The sequence below is a fragment of the Choristoneura fumiferana genome, chromosome 11, assembly GCF_025370935.1.
Source record: "Choristoneura fumiferana chromosome 11, NRCan_CFum_1, whole genome shotgun sequence".
Classification (NCBI taxonomy): domain Eukaryota; kingdom Metazoa; phylum Arthropoda; class Insecta; order Lepidoptera; family Tortricidae; genus Choristoneura; species Choristoneura fumiferana.
In genome coordinates, this window is record NC_133482.1 from 17700984 (window position 1) to 17716754 (window position 15771).

Here is a 15771-nt window from a genome sequence, read left to right on the forward strand (position 1 = left end):
GTGGATATTGTTAGGTGTTGTTGTATTTATTATACGAAATATTGACGTTAATAGAATGCAGATCTTAATAATCTTGACCAGCAGATTGCGCTGATTTTGAAATTGATCTTCAAATTATAAATCAACTTTAAAAATCGTGTACTTAATATATAATTTAAATTTCCTACGGTACATTTTTACTTTACTCTTGAAAATAGCTATTATTCGAAATCGGTTATATATAATACAAAAGCTGTAATAAAAAATACCTCTATCAACTTAGTACCTACTAATTACTCTCAAGTTGCTGCAAATTTATTTTAAGTTTTAATTTTTTATTATTACATTTTTTACTTTTTTTTAATACAAATTCGGGTTCTCTCAGGTGTGATTTTAAAAATCTATTTTAAGTATCAGAGTATTAGGTGAGTATTTTTATTTTGTGGTTAGTACCTACTTGTATATAAATAATAATAACATAGATAATTGCCTATTTGCTTAGTATAGGGGCCGTGTAATAAAAACATAATAATAAACATTTCATACATCGCAAAATTAAGGTTCTTATGTCAGTAAATAAGTCATTAATTTAATAACGATAAAATAATGGTTCAGTCGTTTCTTGTATGGATCTCCATAATTTTTAATTTAATTTAATTTAATTTTGTTTATTTATTGTTGTAGCGGCAGTTTTCGTGTAGCTGTCAGCTGTCTATGTATTTCACGAAATAGTCCTGTGTGTGTGAAATGGCTGACAGACAGACAGACGGACAGTGAAGCGACTGCAATAGTGTTCCGTTCGTCTATATCCTTCGAGCCGTTGTTGCGTGATTGAGTAACACACATCCGAACATCTAAACATTATCGTAGAAGAAAATAGAATACGTATATATTTAAAATAAAATAGGTAAGGATGTAGGGTTGAATTTTATAATCCCGCTTTCCTGTGGAGCCAAAGCGTCAGAACCTTTTGTTGCTGTGAGGTGCCTATTTATCTTCGGGTGACCAGAGAGCTGGCTTTTTCTTAGCACAAAGATTAAGCATTGCCATACAGCTTGGTAATGCTGCCAGTCTTCTGGGCACCTTACCACCTGGCAGTGATTTTGGGCATTATTTATAATTTTAGTTTGTATGTAGTTTTAGTTACCAGTACAAAATAAACCTTATTGTTATGATTAAGGAATTAAAAAAAGAAAATATTATGCATAATCCTAGATATAATTATTAAAAATGCTCACAACGTTTCACAAGTACCGGTTCAGAAATGTGACCTATAGAGTAGAACAAGAACATCAGGGTGTAGGTATATTTCAAAACAAATCTGATTTAAACTTCAAATAACAGAATATTAATCGTTCTCTTTGTGCGATGCGCACGAAACGAAAATAAAACCTAATAGGATCTTAAATAAACCCGGGTTAATCGCATAAAAACTTTTTACTTCTATTATAAACGTATAAATTTCCTTACAGAAATCGAAATGAATTTACCGCAAGATGAATAGGGACCTCAGACAGCAACAAAAGGTTCTGACGCTTTGGCTACACAGGAAAGCGGGATTATAAAAATCAACCCTTTTATATTTTTGGATGCTAAAATTAAAAGCTACTATAGGATAAAGGTATTAGGAGCTTAAGGTAACAAAATTCGTAAATGCTTTCAAAAGAGCTATGGGAGAGAATATTGTTACGCTCGACGGACCACACTAGATGTCAGACGACGGAAGATATCATTTTAATCCTTTTAGTTAAGTTGACTATGAGACAGATGCCTTACGGTTACCCGTGTTTTTCTTTTGTCACGGAACTGAGCTTCACGCTTGATGTAGGTAAAGAAACTTGGTCGTGACTTGGCTGTTAATTAATGGTCGATAGATTTAAATTAAAAAGTTATGCTCTTATCTCTAAGGGACCGTTTTGCTCGTATATTTTCAATATTTCTACCCCCGAAGGTAACTCGAGAGCACCCCTAATTTGATCGGTTCGCTCTAGCCGTGTTTTAATTGCTGCTCCCTATACATTTTGCGATTTAATTATAACTTGTTTCAATTTAATATCTATAGGCACTTCATTGAATTTTACTGTTTGCGAAAACAGTATTTTACACTATATAACAAGCAAATTTTGTGTAACTTGCAATATTTGTTTGTAGGCGTATTTGTCAAGTTGTCAAAATTTCAACCACTTTGTAATTGGATTAAGCTAAAATTTGGTACCTACGGACTGTTACTTATTCTGTGCCTACGGTCAACAAAAAGTACAGTAAGTAAAAAGCTGTACCTACTGAAAATGTTACCACAAGGTCAGCTTTTAACCCCCGACGCAAAAAGAGGGGTGTATTAAGATCGTGGATCGATTTGAATGCGGTTTTTTTATTTGAAAGCAGGTTTTCTTGCGATGGTGCTTAGAAACGTTTCATCAAAATCGTTTCAGCCGTTTTAGAGATATTGAACGTTGAAGTGACAAAGTCGGGGGTTTTCCAACTTTTTGTTGATTAGGTTAGTTAAAAAATCTCTGAATGTAATATTACATACTTTTAAAATAAAATAAAGTCGCCTTCCAGCAAAATATCCTACCTATAATATTTAGGGTATGTTCCCTTCATGTCGCATAGCCATAGGACTGTATTATAAAGAGTCTGTCCATCGGTATACATAATTTGCCTCGACCCGAGATTATTCACGACACAGGCAGTGGTTTCAATAATAGGGCTGGAAAACTTGTGGAAGGTGAAACTGAAACACAAGCACGTGGTCACCGGTGAAGAGTTTGAAGAGGATTACGAGTATGTCATCGTGGGCACGGTGCACCACAGCAAGTCACACCGACCTGTTGTACCAGGAGAGAACTTGTTCAATGGTAACTCAAAGGTTTTTAACAGAGGAATAAATTGTCGTGTAAATTTTTGCGCCCCGTATGTAATACCGGCCGAAAACTTGTAAGGTGCTTTAAAATAGGTAACCCCGGGACATTGCAAGAGATGGTTTGGTTAGTAATTATATGACATGTCCGGGAAGTAATGCCACTTTTTTTCAATTTATTATCGCATCAACGGGTATAAAGATGGACCGGTCGATTTTTACAACATTAATGAGAACATTTCCGAGCAAGCTGGAGAAAATATTTTCGTGTGTAAATAATATCAAACTTTATACGCCTTAAAACTAGCTAGTGAAGTGGCGGTGCAGACTATTGCGGCTTTACAGACTTTCGAGCGTCATACATCGAAGTCGGCTTCATTGAGGTATGTTGTTCATGAATTGTTCTCTAGACAAAATGCTGCACAGAAGAGCAAATAAGCCACAGCCTTGGTAACAGTAATTATTCGAAGGTTTAATTTAACATATAGGTAAAGTTTTCCTGTTTTCCATCGGATTTTTGATTTGAAAATTGACGTGGAACACGGAATATCGATTATTTAATGTATGTGTAAACATTTGGCCAACCACAATAAAAAATCCTTATTACATTTACGTCCGTGTATTTGCGTGGAAAGGGCTAAAGCAAAATGCAGGAAACTTGGCTTGACTTTATCTGTATAATTTTGTGATTTTCCTCGCATTTTCCATATTAATATATTACTGTTACAGTGTTTCCGCTATGTTTACTTAGATATCCATTTTATTGTTAACTAGCAACCAAAAAACGTTTCTTGTATGACGACCCCCTTTAATTTTTAACTTTATTTTTTATATTTAGGCTATAACAAAAAAATAAATAAAATAACCTCAGTAAAAATCTACCACCGATGCGGCAAAACATGTGTTGCAAAAACACGTTTTTCAGTGTTTTAATAATTTTATTGCAAATATGCAACGTTCGACTAAACACGTACAAGCGTTTTTCCTTGAAATATATATCACGATGCCTCCGCAACGTGTTAAAGTTATTACACCGAATTGTTTCACATCACAATCTGTCAGCTCTGAAATGAATAATGATCAATCGTTTACGCTGATACTTGCCTTAGGGGTATCGCCTTACCCACGCATCGATTCTTTTTTCTTCGATTATTCAGTACTGCGACACGCCGTTGGAATAGTTATCCGCTTCAGTAAATCGCTTTGACTCGATTTTTGCACAAGTATCGATTACTGAAATGTATTTAAATAGAGCTCCGTACCCAAAGGTCGCCTAACGGCTACTACCAGTCGTCTACTGTCTACCTGTCCGTCTGTCATAGGGCTGTCTTTCTAGAACGCAGTAGGATGCAAGGACGGTTTTTTTGCTAAGAGTAATGAGCAAAAGTTGTACACTTAAATATTTCGCAGGAAGTAGCAATTTCATTCATACTTACAGAATGTCCGTCGGTCCTATTTAATTTTCTCCTGTTTAAATAGCTCTCAGCGGTTATGGCTGCGCTTCTGTTGAGACGCATGCGCATGAAAGCGGGGATACACCAATCACGTCAGTTAACCCCCGACGCAAAAAGAGGGGTGTAATAAGTTTGATCGCTATGTGTGTCTGTCTGTCTGTGTCACCGTAGCTCTTAAACGGGTGGACCGATTAGAATGCGGTTTTTTATTTGAAACCAGGTTTTATAGCGATTCTTAGACATGTTTCATCAAAACCTATTGAACTTTGAAGTGACAAAGTCGGGGGTTTTCCAACTTTTTTGTTGGTTAGGTCAGGTTATTATACCTTGGGCTGCTATTTACTCTTAAATTACTAATAATTCTTAAGTAATCTTAGCCGTTATAATTTTCCTCGTCAATTTGATATACTTACTTACTAACTATCCTGAATTTTTATAAAGTGGTAACGCAATTGCTCGCTTCTGCACGGCCTCGTTTCGTTCTGCCTCAATAAAAGCGTATCCTAAACTAGTGGTTTAGTGGTCTTAGATTAATTAATGTGTCTGTATCTTTATTTCTCTCGACGTTTATAGACTGTAAGTAACTAATTAATTTATTGTAACGGAATGTCGACTAATTACTCCAATACATTTTCGGGAGCCTACTTCAAGTTTGTAAGAAAATTTAGCTGGTACGCAGAAATTTCCGTGAAGTAGTGTAAATTTGATTTATCTTACGTATGGACCGATTCCAGTCAGATTGGCAAGAGCTGGCTGCAGTGGGACACATTATAAGCTAGTTAAAAAAAATGTATAAACACACGGGTTAATGTGAACTAAAATGAGTGAGATATAATAATGTGTAGGTATTCTGAGAACTCATTCATCATCATCATCCCAGCTTATTATACTTCCCACTGCTGGGCACACGCTTCCTCTCATGATGAGAGAGTTTGGGCCGTAGTTACCACCTGGACCTAGTGCGGATTGGGAACTTCACACACACCGTTAAATTGCTTCGCAGGTTTGTGCAGGTTTCCTCACGGTGTTTTCCTTCACCGTAAAGCTCGTGGTAAATTTAAAATGTAATTTCGCACATGAATTTCGAAAAAGTCAGAGGTGCGAGCCGGGGTTTGAACCCACGATCCTCTGCTTGAGAGGCCATAGGTCAAACCACGCGGCCACCACGGCTTTTACCCGACTGTTTTGGAAGAACTCATTATCATCGGAAAATTGTTTACTTAAATGGTTCCTTTTGCATCATAGTAAATACAACGCATTACATGGTGTTTTAAAACTAATCTGGATTGGATGGTTAAGGTTCAGTATCACTATAAATTCCTGTAAATGTTTTGAAGGTTTTTTTATTGATCAATGTTCTAAGTGTATCACGTCAAAGACATTCTAAATAAAAAAAAACAATGAAACCTTTACAAGAATATTTAGTCAAATTAACTGAACCATCTGCTGAAATAATTCGCATTTTTTATTGCCTTGTTTACTACATAATTACTTATTTAAAATACCTTTACATATAAATTAGCTGGAATAGTCCGTTTAGTTCCTGACATATTTCGTTCCGAAGCCGTGGCGAAGCCGTGAAGGAAGCCGTGGTGGCAGAGTGGTTTGACCTATGGCCTCTCAAGCAGAGGATCGTGGGTTCAAAGCCCGGCTCGCACCTCTGAGTTTTTCGAAATTCATGTGCGGAATTACATTTGAAATTTACCACGAGCTTACGGTGAAGGAAAACATCGTGAGGAAACCTGCACAAACCTGCGAAGCAATTCAATGGTGTGTGTGAAGTTCTCAATCCGCACTGGGCCCGCGTGGGAACTACTGCCCAAGCCCTCTCATTCTGAGGGGAGGCCTGTGCCCTGCAGTGGGACGTATATAGGCTGGGATGATATTTCGTTCCAAAGTTCTGATCGGCTGCAATCATTCGATTCAGATCAAAAAAGATATGGCCACCATAACGAACCTTCAAAATCAACCTTCATAAATTCCAGGCTTTACTTTACTTAATGTGAGTTAAAAACGATGAAACTCAATAAAAAGTGCCAAAGTAAACTTCCGCGAGGAAATAACGTGAAATGCTTCCTTTCCTTCTTAACTTTTTTTTCATCTTTATGTTGACAGTCAGCCCGGCAATGAAAGACTATAATGCGCGGCACACAATGACCAAAACCTAAGAAGGGTAAACATTCCATTCAATATAAAAATCCGTTTTTATTAAAGTTCACACCGTATAAAATCATAAAATATGAACCTTGACAAAACGCGTGAATCTGTGTATTAATATCTTTGAAATCTAATCAAAGCAATTAAGGCTGCTTTTTTCTTATGACATTCAATATGTCTGTCCTTTTCGTACCTATAAGGTTTTGCATCGTTTGTCTCGTTTACAGGGTTTTTTTTTCACATTTTATAAGGTGGATATGTGACAGGGGTTGGTCGGCAATATTTCACGAGCGGTGTCTAGAAGGCAGCCAAGCTCAGGTAGCAAACATTATCACTATAAGCCTTGTTCATAGTTTAAAAAAGTTCCCTTCATCCAACAAGGGTGGCGTGCAGCTTTTCCAAATAAAATAAAAGTAATTTGTGGCATTAGCTTTAACATCGAACAATTTAATTTAGTTTAAGTAGGTACATCAATTAATGATGGGAATGGATTTTTTACAAGTAGCACCACTAGTCTCCTCTCTTTTTTAATCATTACGATAGTTACTTGTTTACTACAAAATCTGAAAATTAACGTTTATTATAAGATACCTACAATAGTTATTTATGATACAAGTGCGGAAGTAGGCAATTCCCAACGAGTGGCGGAGAACTTGAAAACACGAGCGAAGCGAGTGTTTTGAGCCGGCACGAGTTGGGAATTTCCTACTTTTGACACGTATATCATACAACGTTTTACAATGCATTAGGCGAGGAAAAAATCGAGGCAGTGACTACATCATTTATTTGCCATACTCCTTTTACTACAGTAGCAGGCCCTAGATATACATACCGATATGCACGCCAAACCAAAATCGTTAACGTATACACTTTATTAAACCATCTTTCATAACGATCATTGACTCAGAAGATTAGAACAGCTACAGCTACTAATGATAGGTAAAGGAGACTTTGTTTTAGTATCGTGATTTTTTATGATTAATTAATTATTAGCCCTTTTTGCTTGACATTTTCCACACTTATATTGGCTAGTCCTTATCTCCTGCACGCTCCTATAATGCTAAATATCAGTGCAACCCGTGAATAAATCCGTGTAATAGTTAATTATCATCAAGTATATGTATTATGTATCTAATCTACCAGCTGTTAACAAAAAGTTACCGTAAATCTGAGATTTTTTAGCTTTGGAACTGTAAATTAATCAAAATTGGTTCACTAATTCTAATAGATAAAAGCAAATAAATAAGAATAAGACATACCGGTAGATGTTATAATATCCATGTGTGTAGAAGTAGATTATTCTATCAATTTAAGATGTTTATTAACTTAGTTATGTATTATAGTTCACGTATTTTGTTCAGCGTTGAGTTTGTCACTGACAATATGTACTTCGTGAAGGACGTAAGGCGGCGTAAAGTCAGATATAAATTCATCATTTAAACTCTTCATTTTAATTTACTCATCAAAAATTAATTCACCGGACTGAACTTATGGACATTACTTTGGCGGGGTTTCATGACAGGCGCGAACGGGTAACCATGATTGGTTCGTGCTACGTCGTGCGCGCGCACTGGAAGCTCATTGGTTAACTTTCGAGTGCGCGCGCTTGACGTCGCACGGTCCGAATTGGACTCAAGAATTTATTTCCTTTTTTTTCATAACTTTACACGGAATTAAAATACGAGTTTAAATGAAAAAAAATAATTAACGTTCTCTTTTCTGTCGCGATTAATCTGTATTATCTTATCAGTAAATATTCAGTTGGTTGCATCAAACGTTTTCTTATTTGTTCAAAGCCTAACTATAACGACTCTTTAGACTTATTTTTTTAACAATAGTTAGGACATCATTTGGCAATTTAAAAAGTTACTTTACCGCACAAGTGCGGTAAGTAAAATCCATACAACTTTACTACACACTTGTGGATGCGTGCAGGAATCACTAATTTTCTATGGATATGTTGACCCACGTCAAGAGGCACTTTTCGAGCACGTGCATTGTAAAAAGAATAGTAATGCAATTCTGAGTTGGGTATACGTAGTTAAATGAACTTTTTGAAAATAGATTAGGTAATTGTATTGTATGGTAATAAATTTAGGTATGTTAGCGTGCATACAAACACATAAAAATTACGATTAGCTTAAAATTATAAACACGACTCCATAGATTCCTTCGAACAAAGTCTCAACTTAAATATGAAACAGATAAAAAATAAGCGGCTCAGAGGTTGAGCTGTTAAGAAAAAAAGACGCTCAAAAATATTAATCTAAAAAAGATAATGCTTAGTCCGAATGTCTTTTTTGCATTGTACCATCTTTTGTGCCAATTATGATGACGTTTTTGTATTTTTGCTTCTTCTGAAATGTCAACGGTGGGTGGGAACTTTGTACAGCGGTGGTTAACAAGTCCTTTTGTGTCCATCATCATGAACAGTTATGTATTTGTACTAACTAGTGTGGTACATTTTATTCCACTACTTCAATATGTTGCTTGTATTAAGTTGCTGTATCTATGAAATTAAATACTCGTATGTACATTCAAGTACCTTTGTATACTCTAGTACGATGAAGATCACAAAGAACATGGCTAATAAAACGGAACTATCACAGCTATCTTGCAAAACTTTAATTTTTAACTGTATGTCAAATGTCAATGTATTTTTTGTTCGTGGTTTTCAGTTTACGTTTCGAGATGAAAATACTGAAAGTATAAAGCTTATAGTAGTTAATTAAATAATATAAATAAAATAATGCGCTTTTGTGAGTATTTCATCCACGTTCATTAAGTATTTCTCGTTCTGTAGTATAATTAATTGTAGTGTTTGTAATATTGATTGTATTCTATAAGTATTCATTTTTTTTTAGGTAAAAGCTTTCTTACAACTACAAAATTACGAAAAATACTAACCACAAACCTTCGGTCGAAAAAGTTTCTAAGAAACTTAAATCATTAAGAACTAGGTACTAGTTAATCGTTGTTAACCGTATTTATTTAATTTGACTATACATATCTAATAAGAAAGAAATGTCGTTAAAGATCTATTATTAGGATTGTAGTATAACCCATTTTATCTTTAGGACGTTTGTATTAGGTACTTAACATCAATTCAATAGTATGCGTACTTACAGCAGGTCGTTAAATATACGACCGATTCGTAAATACATCAGGTAAGCAAAGGAAATAGCTGGAGCTCTGAGAAGATACCTGAAACAGGTTGAGGCAATTATTTAGCTTTCGATCTAAGTCGTTACTAATAGGCGCACGTACCTTTCAACGCGCCGCGGCGACCCGCTAAGGCAGACGGTTCAGTATTAATGCTGGCTACACACGATGCGAATGATTGGCTGGATTTGATTTGTCGACTAACGAAATGCACCTACATAAAGAAGGCATAGGTAATGTGTGTGTATTTATGTAGATATGTACAAAATAAGTAAACAAACACAATTGACAAACATTCATGTCCATATCCATACTTACCTACTATATTATAAATGCGAAAGTGTGTGTGTTTGTATATTTGTGTGTTAGTATGTTTGTCCAGCTTTCACGTCGAAACGGAGCGACGGATCGACGTGGTTTTTGGCATAGAGATAGTTTATGGGCCAGAGAGTGACATAGGCTACTTTTTATCCCGGATAAATGCACAGTTCCCGAGGCAACAGCTCGCGATAACCGAATTCCACGAAGGTGAAGCCGCGGGCAAAAGCTATGTGATATATAATTTGTAATGTAATTATATTAAATACTTATTTTAGGGAGTGTAGAGTAGACAATAAGTATTTTTAATGAGCTAGCGATATGTCGACGTCCTATACGTCATATAGAGTTATGTATATAAACTGAGCTCTCTCTACTTTGCATACTGACTGCGCGCAGTCTTGCCATCATTGAGTCTACATCTGCGAAAATGTGTCTGTTTGTATGTTTGTCCGTCTTTCACGTCGAAATGGAGCGACGGATCGACGTGATTTTCGGCATAGAGATAGTTTACGTTAAGAAAAATAAAAAAAAAATTGTGTAATTGTTGTTGTCTATGGGCGGTGGTGATCTCTTACCATCAAGAGACCCACTTGCTTGTTTTCCATACAGTCGAATAAAAAAAAATATTTTACATATTCAGATTTGCATATTAAATTGTCGTATTTTACGATAGAAGATCACGTTTACATTTAATAATATTATTATGTCACAGTACTCATAGACAACGTTGATGTCTATCAGTCTAAAGTCCGTAATATTTTTTCGACCACACTCTTTTATTTACTAAGTGCGTATGGTGATGTTACCATAGTTTATTTGTGCTAAATATAAATGTATACTTACTTTCCTGATTGTACATACATACCTACCTCATTTGTACTTACAAAGTCATAGATGCACCAACAAAATTCAATTTAGTAAAACATACCGCTTTGATCTAATTTCATTGACTTCCGATTGGATTTTTTTTACCGCGCGCGTAAACTTGATAGGCATTTTTAATTTAAATTTACCTCCAACAAGGTGACGTCGGCTATGGAATTTCATTTAGTGCGCACTAGCCCTAACCGCTCCGCGTGGTTCCACTGGCCGCCTCTGTGGGGGAGCTACTACGAAATTCGAAAATCGAAGTTCATATCGTCCCGTCCTACTAATGCTAATGTCATTTAATACGAGATTGAGAGAGACGGTACGATGCGAACTTCGATTTTCGAATTTCGTAGTAGCCCGCCTGTGCAGGCAAATTATACTACTCGCAGCGGGACCCAGGGCCAGTTTAACGCGGTATATCGAATTTCTCTCACTCATTTAACAAGGATAAATTGTCTTGTTCGCAAAAAAAATAAGCAGCCTTTTTAAGTGGCCTTCCAAGGAGCTTTGAATAATGAAATAACTGATTAGATAGAACGCTTCAAAAACGATTATTGAAATCACTTGTCGATAAATGGTATGGTATGGTTGTTAAGTTACTGCACTCATTACGTCATAATTTAAAGAAGATGAAAATATAACTGTCTAGAGCAGTCTCCTCAACTTGGTTACTAAGCTCAGACCAAATGAAAAGTAAAGACAGAATTCAACTTACGAACTACTAGGTCTCCTGGTCAGTGTATTTACTAGTTTGTTTAACTAAGTTTGACTGACCTTGTGTGCCTTCAACTGCATACAGTGTGTTACCAAGAGCCAGGTTTTTTTACGGGAGGTTAAAGTAACGTATTTCTGTAATTTAACCTTGACATTAATTTTATTAATAAACTAAAATTTAGACTTTGTTAACTTTCTTACAAAATTATAATTGCCAGCAGAGTACAGAAATGTAAATTGACAAGTAAGTGTTAATGACAGCCGACAGATACTTTGACTATAACTTGTCAATTTACTTTGCTGTACATTGCAGGCAATTATATATTTTTTAGAAAGTTAACCAAGTCTGAATTTTGGTTTATTGATTAAATGAATGTCACGGAAAAGTTACAGAAAACGTTACTTTAACCTCCCTTAAAAAAGCCCGGCTGCCGGTAACACACTATAGGTACATGACGAGGCGTAGTTTTCGAACTCGGTCTTTCCCTCTTTATTTGCACTAAGCATAATACTATCGTATCTTAAGAAAATACTTATAAGTCAACTAGCAGAGCCAAGTGTTTTGGCACAAATACTTGCTCATTAAAATCACAAAGGGCAAACAGGTAAAGACGGAAACAATCTTTTGAAACAGATTATCCCTAAGATAAGAGACTGCAAAGGCAGACAAAGATTGAATTACCATTACAAAATTAGAAAAGGCACTTCGACAGGCTACGTAAGAGGATTATACTAAGGCGGTTACAAGTCAACATTGCAATTACAAGAAAAAGGGTTAACGCAACTGTACTTTTAAATGGTATCTGTTGTCTTCTTATTGCTGGTGTTTTATGGGTTTTTGCGTAAAAGTATCACAATTTGAACCAACAACATTTCGCAATGGGAAAAATTAACGTTTTGTACTTTTATACACCAAACGTATTTCAGGCCCCATTTTTCAACTAGTTGACTTAGTTAAATAAAAAAAGGCTCAATTAAAATGGTAACACAACTGAGCAGGCTTTTTCTATGAAATATATTATGTCAGTACATAAACAACTTGCTGTTTTGAAAATTAAACGTGTTTTATTTATAAGCAAATTGGGCCTATATTTTCTTAAAGTAATTAAGTAGAATACCATCTAATTTTATTACAAAATTATTTACCAAATATGTAAGAAAACGTTATCCGACCATTACTTAGATGACTTCTACATCTCTGTATTACAGTCTAAGCTGCCCGCTTCTGCACATATGAGTTAACAACTCAAACTAATTCCGTTTCACGCAGAACCCTAACAGGCCATGCGCTGTAGGAACTTTGCTAAAGTAATCAAAATGGCGTGTTACTCACTATAGAAACTTGATATTAACCCTCAACATGCTTGGACATGACGCAGCTTGTACCATGAACATGCCTTGGTTCAACTTGGACTTGGGGCGTCTCTGTGTGGCCAGGATGCACGTTTGTGAAGACATTTTAAGGAATTAACAATTTTGAGGCATAACTTTTTTTTAATTAATACGGTATATTTCGGCAGATTGAGTTAGTTTGACGGAACAGTAATATGAAGCTTTTTCATGCGATTTTTTTCATTCAAAACGCATCACGTCTTTGTTGCCGTACACTGAATCAATCAAAAACATAACTTCTTTATTCAAGGCATTTTGTCTTTATCTATCACATTGATGCCCTCCCTAGTAGTATATTTGCTGGATGTAAACATTACATAGTTGAGCTACAAATATTTACCTATGTAAATTTATGTGAGTAATTTGATAATAATTAAGTATATTAATAGAACTAAATTAAAAGTGTCCAGGGAAAATTTAATCGAAAAATAAAAATGATCTTTGTAATAATTTGGTGTAATTAAAAGAACACATAAAATAACTCTCAACCGGTTGACAATTAACTTCTCAATCTTGGAATATCACAGCATGCAACACTGTGCGCTTCTAGCTCTGAAGGTGTATAGTTTTGAGTAACTTGCTGCGGTCAGACCCCGGTGGATATCTGCAAGTTGCGGCCACATACACCGCCTATATTAGACCCGTGTTTGCTGACTCCACTTGTTCGTAATTAGAGAACTCCTGGCGTCCGCAAATAAAGTCCAACCCGACGTATTAAACTTTTTGCTCCTTTGTCTAGGACCAGATAGGCATTGGTTTGTACCGGAAGGATTGTTCTCCATGTTGGTTTACTAGTCGGTTATACAATGTTCTAGCATTTCACTTTTTCTTCACTATGACTAACACCAGTAGAACTATACTGTATTCATACCGATTCTATACTACTTGTACCTACTCTGTACTCAAATTTAACTTACAAGATTTCATGTAACTGCACGTTTAGTATAGTTTAAATCTAGCTTAACTATACTATACGTGAAGTTACATGAAATTTTTTAATAACTATAAATCACAGAATGTAGTTTCTAAAGTTACGTTAATTCTTAGCCAAAATGTCCACGAAATCGACAGTTAGATTACCTTTAAATCCATATAGGTAGTTAGTTATGCAGTACTTGTGTACTTGGTCGAATATTTTATCGTTTTAATATTTGGTCGAATGATCACTTTTACCCGACTGCAGGGAGAGGTATTGTTTTATGTAATTTTTCTCTGGTTGAAATATTTTTTTTTTTACCGAAAAATTTTTCATGAGCTACTTAGTATCGATAAGGTGAGGATAAAAATATGATTTTCCTAAAATAAAGATGGTTTCAGTGTAGGTAAGTATAATTCAGAACAATCAATCGCGCCAATCAAAATTGGTAAAAAATACATAATTTGACCATCAATATCCAGTCCAATTATAACATTATTGTACACAAAGAAAAGAATGGACCTCTCAGAATTACTGAAGCAACTTGACGAAAAAATGTGTAGTTTATTGCGCACTCAGTATACAATTACATCATAAGTGTCTTTGCTGAATTTAAGTATGCTGACAATGTCCTAAAAGAACAGAAACATAAATAAAATTAAAAACTAATGTCGAAAATAAATACAATCTCTTGTGCGCATCCGAAGACGCAATATACAAAATGTGTAAAAGATAAGCCTGATGTAAGCTTTGAAAGTTTCGTTTTCGTCAACTTCGCAAAAAAGTTGACGGCTATGAAGCCGAATGAGAGCTTCCTTAGTAGGACCCTATGCTACTTGCATACTACTATGCTTTTGAACTACAATCCGAAGTATACAATTTAATCAAGGGTCAGAGGCGAATGTTATCATTTGGCTGTGATAATCTACTAAGTAGGCGCTTAAAATGTGAGAGAGATATTTGATTCGAAGAGTTAGAAGTTTTCTCTATAGAAAAATATAGCAGGGATCTTAGAGGTCTTTGGATAATTATACGACTGTTGTAGTTACATTATATTTACACGTTAATAATAGGTAGCTAGAGTAAAACTTTATTTCGGTAGGTACCTATAATTAATAACAGTAATTCAACTGCAAATGAACTTTCTAAAACGTTATGGTGGCTTTAGTCAAATATCTGGGCGACATAGTAAACCGTTTTACTAAAAAAACCTAAAAAGCGTCTTTACAATAATATAACACCTAAAAAATAACTTCAAAATGAAAGACAGAAAGTAATGCGAAATTAAAAATTCTGATCGCTGATTTTACACTAAACGGTGCGTGTTCTAACAAAGCTGATAGCTGAGAATTACTTTTTGGAATGTTCGACAGAGTTCGAATAAAAATAGTTCGATTCGCTTACACAATGGCTGACATTTCGATTCCATTCGACCCTTTATCTGTCCCAAGTAGACGGACGGACACCGTGACGAGTGTTTGTCATGGCTGTCGATGGGCAAATAGAAAAGCACCGTGTAATTAGAATGAAACTAAAAAGATAATGTAAAGAGGTTTAAATACTGGTATAGATACTTAGTGTATTAGATTTATTTTTGGCGACGTAACCTGTTCTTAATTACATAACATAATATTATACAAAACTATACAGCTTTAGCACTAAAGATACAAACGATGAACTGAAACCAATTTACCTTACTCCACGGCTACACGTTTAAGACAGCTGCGTATGTGCGACACAGCCATGTTTGTAAAATCCATACTTAATATTATAAATGCAAAGTAACTCTGTCTGTCTGTCTGTCTGTCTGTCTGTCTGTCTGTCTGTTACGCTTTCACGCCTAAACCGCTGAACCGATTTTGATGAAATTTGGTACAGAGATAGAATAGACTTGGAAAGAACATAGGCTATCTTTTATCGCGAAAATAAAGGCTTTAAGGGGTTGA